General features: G+C 37.7%; 1 non-coding gene across 1 annotated transcript; it reads right to left on the bottom strand.

Moving 5' to 3' along the window:
* Positions 5,612–5,683, bottom strand: TRNAP-AGG. Its single transcript has one exon. It is a non-coding gene; the product is annotated as a tRNA-Pro (tRNA).

The raw sequence follows: 8,017 nt of genomic DNA, 5'->3' as shown, positions 1-8,017 counted from the left end.
ATTTTATTATACCTTACCACAATAATCAATTTCTCCTAAAATTAATGAACATACAATAATTTACAATTAGGTAACATTTAAAGGCCTTTGGCCTACAGCTATGGGCACATTATGATCATTTTATGCTCTCTACATACTGCAGTACAATAAAATATCACACAAACCTTCTACAACATATTAATGTCATGACAACTATATGAGGGTACAAATAAAGAGGAGATAACTCTGTTCGGATGATTAGGGAATTTTAGTGTGTGTGTTTTTTCCTTTCGTGCCCCGGGAGATAATAATTGACTTATGGTGTGTTTGGGAGTTTACTAAGGGAAGGGAAAGAAAGGTAAACAAAGGGAAGGGAAGGGAAGAGAATTGTAATATGTTGTTTGGGAGTTGAGTAAGGTGAATGAAGGTGAAAGACCAAACAATTTTACCATCTGTTCCCCTTCCTTCCTCCTCTCTACCCTCCTTAAAAAAACTCCTAAACAAGGTGAAAGCTGTATTTCTCTTCCCCTCCCCCTCTCTACCCTCCATCCAAACAGGACATTAAGCCCAATAAATACTGTATGCAAAAATGATTGGAAATAAAAAGAAAACATTGAATATATCCTTTTCATTAAAGCAAAATCTCAATTGTGACCTCAAGATATGCAGGCTTAGCTTGTTTGTCTTCTAAGCAGTACAAAGATAAGAAGAGTATCTTCTTTAATCATTTCTCAACTTGAAGCTGCATTTTAGTCCTCGCTTGTCTCCTTCCACATGGGCAGTTTACAATTGTACGTACTTAAAAGCCAGCCCTTTGCTTGCCTTTTAAGCCCTGGAGTCTTTATTCAATGTAAGTTCTTCTGTCACGTGTCTTCTACATTTGTGCTACATGAGTCATGACTCAAATTAGAAGATCGAGGGGTATAAAAGAGGAATTATGATAACTATAATATTTTCGGCTACATTATTTCTATACTACAAGAGAGAGAAATATTTAATGAGTCATTAATTTTGAAAAAAAAAGTTAAAAGTATGGACTCCATACTTTTCAATCTTGTAGTATAGAACCAGCATAGGAGTATTATTCTAGTTATCATTGTTGGGGAATTTAGTCTCCCCGTCTACTGTGATCTGCGCAACTCGGAAGCCAACCACAATCAATAAGATATAAAATAACCACAATCAAGAAGAAATAACACCGAGATTTACGTGGTTCGATCAACCAACTTCGACCTACGTCCATGTGGCAACAATACGAGAAATCAATTATGTATCAGGGAGAACTACAAGAGGAATCACTCAATTCTCGTCTCTCAATCTCTCACCTCACATACATAATCAACTCTCATATTCTCTCCGAAGTCTTCTCCTTATAATCTTTTAAACGAACAAAGACTGCGAAACCCTCTCCCAATGACGTAATCTTTTGCACGGACAAAGACTATGAAACTCTCGCCTCTTGTAGGCAAATAAAATTGCCTTTAAATCCAAAAATCAAGAGTTCGCCTGCACGACTCCGCCTGAGCGTCTAAAGCTCGCAAGAACAAAGCTTATGTGGCTTGTTCGCCTCCATCAAATAGGCTAAGTCAAGCTCGCCTGAATGCTTAATTTCGCAGGCGAAGTGAAGTTCGCCTAAGCAATGGACTTCACTTAAAAAAACTAAGCTCACCTGAATGCTTTGATCGCCCGCACGAGTCAAGCTCGCCTGCAGGAGGTTCGCCCCGCACGAACCAAGCTCGCCAACAGGGTTTAAGCTCGCCTGAACGCTTAAGGGGTTCGCCTGTTCACCTAGCTCACCTATAAGCTCGCCTAAGCATTTAACTCACTCGCAAGCTCGCCTGTAAGCTCACATGAGTGTTTAACTCGCTCACAAGCTCACCTGAGCGGTTAAAACCACTTACTTGAATTGTGGGAGTGGTTACGCCCACTTCCCATGATTCGAGGGGTCGGTTATGATCCTTCTTAACTATAAATAGCCTTTGACGGCTACAGAGAAGAGGATCGGATCCTTGGCTCTCGAATTCTTTAATTAATCTCGATCTTAGCATCTTTGAGATCTAATTCTTGGCGCTTTGCATCTTCTTGATCTTAGCTTTCCGAGATCTTGAATTCTCTGGGCATTCGGTCTTTTGGGAGATAAAAGAACCGAATCTTGCCTATTTTGAGCATTCGACCTTGATTTCAAGCTCGGGTGATCGAACTATTCAACTCAAGTTTCTACCACGCGCTGAAACTTGCCCGCAATCTCATTCAAATCGTTCAAGGGAAGCAAACTCGACACGAGCATCGAGGGAGACATCCTATCGCTACCAAAGAACTCACTTTAAATAAGGAGGGATCAAATCAATTCTTTTTGCTTCTCTGTAAAAGTGATTTTTGATTTATAATCCAATTTTAATTAATACAAATCTTTGAGATCAATTTTACGACCTACACCTCTCGCATAATATTCTTGAATCAGGCTATGCCCTCCGCTAACCCTATATTACAATAATATTAGCTTTCTCTTCTCTGCTTGGTTTTTCCTTCAACAATAGAAGAATATATATAGGGAAACCAAAACTCTATCTCTAGCCTAACTTCCTAATTAGAATAGGATTCAAACTCCTAATCATGATGAGACTCAATCTCCTAATCATGATAGATCTTTAACCCTATCTAATTCTTATGAAGTTATACAAAGAATCAAAGACATGATCCTAATAATCTCTACCATGGATTTGATTCTCAAACTCCCTTGAAGATCATCGTTGTCTTAAAACTTTGCCTCTCCTGCTAGAGTCTTCTATTCTTTTCGTACTTCAAATCGAAGCATCTACACTCCAACTGGGACGTCCTGTGACCCTCGCTGTCATCTGCTTCGTCGTGGCGTCTCTACCTCTCTTATGTACACCAAGAGATCTTCACCACCTCTTACATTAGAAGCAAATCAACCATGATTGTTCTCCCAACTTGAGCCTGACAATAGCCTTCACCCACTTGTTATCCTTGTGCTCCACCTGCATTGCTCGTCTCGAATCATATCGGTGCACCTCTCCTATTCCACACTACGAGTTGGATGCCTCTATCTCCTCTATCACTTGGCTTGGACCGAATATGAGTGCTCATCGTCTTCAAGTCCAATGTCACCATCTCCATCAGCGTGTGTGTCACTCGATTGTGCCCGCTTGCAAGCTCCACCTAATCTGATATTGTTTTCCTCGAGTCTACACACTAACCAACTCCTACTCCTGCGATGACTTTGAACAATTATATGCTGACAACTCTACTGTTGGAATCACGTCTACTTCTCTACACATGTCTCATCCATCACATATTCATTTGCCCTATCTGCCATCAGATTTGTCTCGCCATCACTGTCAGAACTTTTCTATACTTTTTGACTAATCTGAGCATAATCAAAAAAATTAGACACTCTCATCGCGTTCAGAGAAGTCCAAAACCTAGGAATTAACTCCTGGATTGTCGAAATCTGCCTCCAAACCCTTCTTTTTTTCTTCATCTTGATTCTTGTAACGCCACCAATCTTTACTTTTGTACAATGCCTATCTTGCGAACTCGCTCTCAGATTCATCATTATGGCTATGATACTACTTGTTAGGGAATTTAGTCTCCCCGCCTACTGCGATCTGTGTAACTCGGAAGCCAACTACAATCAATAAGATATAAAATAACCACAATCAAGAAGAAATAACACTGATATTTATGTGGTTCGGTCAACCAACTTTGACCTACGTTCACGGGGCAACAATACGAGAAATCCACTATGTATCAGGGAGAACTACAAGAGGAACCACTCAACTCTCGTCTCTCAATCTCTCAACCTCACATACATAATCAACTCCCATATTCTCTCCGAAGCCCTCTCATTACAATCTTTTGAATGGACAAAGACTACAAAACCCTCCCAATGATGTAATCTTTTGCACGGATAAAGACTACGAAACTCTCGTCTCTCGCATAATATTCTTGAATCAGGCTATGCCCTCTACTAACCCTAGATTACAAGAATATTGGCTCTCTCTTCTCTGTTTGGTTTTTCCTTCAACAATAGAAGAATATATATAGGGAAACCAAAACTCTATCTCTAGCCTAACTTTCTAATTAGAATAGGATTCAAACTCCTAATTATGATGAGACTCAATCTCCTAATCATGATAAATCTCTAACTCTATATAATTGTTATGAAGTTATACAAAGAATCAAAGATACGATCCTAACTTAGGCTTCAAGAAGATAGCTCAAACACACATGGAGGCGGTGGTGGATGACAACTTCTCAGTAATTAATTGATCATCGGCAGTACTTTGGGTTGAAAATGAAAGGATGGTAAGAAGATTCCACAGGGCGGCTATCCTAAGGGAGTTCCAGGCACTTGTGAAGTAGCTAGCTGCAGTTTATTTGGGCGTCTACTTTTCCTTCTGTTTGCATTGCCTGGTTTCATAGCCTTCTTTATATTTTCTGTTTTGGAGGATTTGTACTGTGGTTTGTGTTACCAGGTGCTCAATCACATAGTTGTCTTCTCTTTCCTCTTTTTTGTCATCTCTTTCCTCTTTTTTTCCTTTTTTCCCTTACTTTGCTCTTTAGTGTGGGTGGAAACATGGGCGAATTGTTCTGATAGGTGACGACAAGGTCCGCTCCTTATCGTCTAACCCTGTCTTTCAGTAAAAAAAAAAGACACGATCCCAACAATCATATATTTTTACAATATTGATTCTCTCCAATTATTACCAAATAAGTAACAGAGAGACCATTATCTTATTAGTAGCTATTGATTTATCTAGTGAGTGGTTGTGAATCAAATTCGGATCCTTCCCACTACAAAAATATAATGGAGAGACCATTGTGTTATCAGAATCATTGAATGCTTGATTGATGGTTATGATTTGTCTTTGAGTGTAAAATAGGTATAAGTGCAACGCAATTGGTATTGGAGAGTGCTAAATTATTATAAAAAGTAAATGTCTCTCCACTGTCTTTTTTTTATTGAAGAGGATCCAAATTCTTGTCAACCCATTCTAATTTTCACAATCACTGCATCCCCTCACTTTCTAATTTGCACTCAATGATAAATGACAATCACCACATTAAATGAATCAACAACTACTAATAATATAATGGTCTCTTCACTAATTTTTATAGAGTGGAGAGATTCTGAATCCATATTCTAGTTTTAATTCATAGATCAAAGTCAAAGTTCCAATCCTGATTTCAATCCTATGAAGTAGGAGTGTTGGACAATTTTTTTTTCTAATCCTACCCAATAATCCGAAATCATTATCACCCTTTACACAAGGTCGATGAAAAAACTCTATAGATATGATTTATTACTTCAACAGGAGCATCCACCACGACCTAGACTTTTATCATTTCTCGAAAAGTATATACTCAAGTTTACGCACAAGAGCACAACTCTAATTTATACTGAGTCATGCGAAGTGGAATTCTTCGATAAATGTTCTAGTCCTAAACCCCATTTCATCAATAACACTCTATTTGACCTAGATATATCATGCGGACACTAAAGCAATTAAAAAAAAGATTTTATATTAACACAATGGGCTTATAAATCTAGAGTTCCTTCATGCAGCAAATAAAAAGGCAAACGGTGAAAACTCTTCTTTAAAAAATTGGGGCATTCCGAGAATTGAACTCGGGACCTCTCGCACCCTAAGCGAGAATCATACCACTAGACCAAATGCCCTTGTACGTATTTAATATTAAACTTGCTCTAATTAACTAAGTTCTAGGCCATATTCGTTTTACAATATTCTAGTTTAATAAAAATTCTTTTAAGTTAAAACTTTTTATTTCTCGAAAACTTTAAAAATAACTATGCATCATATCTAGAGTTTTATCATTTCACAATATGCAATCAGGTTAACCTCTTATTCTAAAATTGTTGAACTATAACAATTGCAAATGTGTACGGAAAATCATATAAGTAGTTTGTTTGATTTATATTACCAGTCCTTATATCTCACTCATTATTTTTGACGAAACTGGCCTCCATCCATAACAAGCTGCAACCCTAAACCTAAATGTTCTAAATTTACATTTTCCTGTATTCTGTCATTATCAGAACTGTCATTATCATAAAATATTATCATTTTGATGGATTTGATATTTTCTTGGGAGAAATATGGTTAATTTGTAATAACTATGCATAATTGCGTACGCATGGAATGGCCGACCCAGGAAAATTTTCGTAGAGGAACAGATGATAAGTATCTATTTACCAAAAAAATAACACTACAGGCACACCCTTCCACCACACCTTGGGGCACACCCCTCTCACAGCTACAGTGCACAGGGCCCACTTTAGATTTTTTTTAAAAATCTAAAGTGGGCCCCGTGCACTGTAGCTGTGAGAGGGGTGTGCCCCAAGGTGTGGTAGAAGGGTGTGCCTGTAGTACCACTCAATTGCTTGAAAATTCAAAGTGGGATGCAAAAATTTTAAAACTATGGGGGCAAATCGTGTTTGTAGAAGGTGTTAAAATGTAATTTATGAACTGTTTGGGGTGCAACTGCACTCCACGTCAACACTATGCATCCGCCTCGTATTTGTTTATTTCCCCAAGCTATTCTTCATACCTTATTTATGTTCAGAATTTTCTTCTGTAGTACCAGCTGTTCTTAGGCCTATAATGTTTGCCAATTGAAAGTTACTGCTCAATTGCGTCAATAAGTGAAATTTTATGCAAGGTCCTAATAAGCTCTTCAACAAATTTGGTCATGTTTAGATTGATGACTTATTTTGTCTGGGTATTAATTAAACTCACTGTAGTTCAAGGATATAATCGTAGTGACTTAAATTTTTTATGATCTGTTTGGCTCCATTTACAATTAACACCTCTAATAGTTAGACTCTTCATTATGAAGTTATACAAGATTATGACATAACAACAAATGTCCATAGGAGTAAGGTCTAATGTCAGCGCCAATATAACACTGGAACACTCTTTTTTTTCCCTCCTATTTTCTCACAGGTCAGTTTTGAAGGGTTGTTGCTTGTTTTTAGGAGTTTACTAAGGCTCTGTTTGGCAAAACTAGCTGAAAACTACGAGATTATAGCTGAAAGCTGTCAAGCTAGCTGAAAGCTGTGAAATTGTAGCTGAAAGCTGATAGCTGTGTAGCTAGCTGATTGACTAAAGCTGTTTGGCAAAAGAAGCTGTACAACTAGCTTAAATTTGTTAAATGACTAAAAAGGTCATGTAATATTATTGATATAAAATTAGAATTATTAGGGATAAAAACGGAAGAAAAAAATTGACAGCTCCTTCCCAAAGACAAACGCTACTTGAGATAGCTTTCCAAAAGCTACTTGCAAAAGACACAATCTCCAAAATAATCTCCTCCTATTTTTGGTCACCAAACAGCTCTACTAGCTTATTGACCAAGTCAATAAGACACAAGCTCTTAGATAAGACACTTTTTTTGGTTGCCAAACAGTACCTAAGTCCTCTTTGTTTCTGTTAATAAATCCCTAGTCTTTAGGGCTAGTTGGGACTGTTAGGCACTGTTTGGCAACAAAAAAAAGTGTCTTATCTAAGAACTTGTGTCTTATTGACTTTGTCAATAAGCTAGTAGAGCTGTTTGGTGACCAAAAATAGGAGGAGATTATTTTGGAGATTGTGTCTTTTGCAAGTAGCTTTTGGAAAGCTATTTCAAGTAGCGTTTGTCTTTGGGAAGGAGCTGTTAATTTTTTTCTTCCGTTTTTGCCCCTAATAATTCTAATTTTATATCAATAATATTGCATGTCCTTTTTAGTCATTTAACAAATTTACGCTAGTTGTACAGCTTCTTTTGCCAAACAGCTCTAGCCAATCAGCTAGCTACACAGCTATCAGCTTCCAGCTACAATTTCACAACTTTCAGCTAGCTTGACAGCTTTCAGCTATAATCTCGTAGCTTTCAGCTAGTTTTGCCAAACAGAGCCTTAGTGGTTCAATTTACACTAACCACGTTAGCGGATGTAATGCTAAACGTGAGCTTTCTTTTAGCTTTTCTGTTATGACTGTAAGGCGTATAAAGCCAA

The sequence above is a fragment of the Asparagus officinalis genome, chromosome 8 (assembly GCF_001876935.1).
Source record: "Asparagus officinalis chromosome 8, Aspof.V1, whole genome shotgun sequence".
Lineage (NCBI taxonomy): Eukaryota > Viridiplantae > Streptophyta > Magnoliopsida > Asparagales > Asparagaceae > Asparagus > Asparagus officinalis.
The sequence above is the reverse complement of the archived record's forward strand: the minus strand, read 5'-3'. Positions and strand labels throughout refer to the sequence as shown.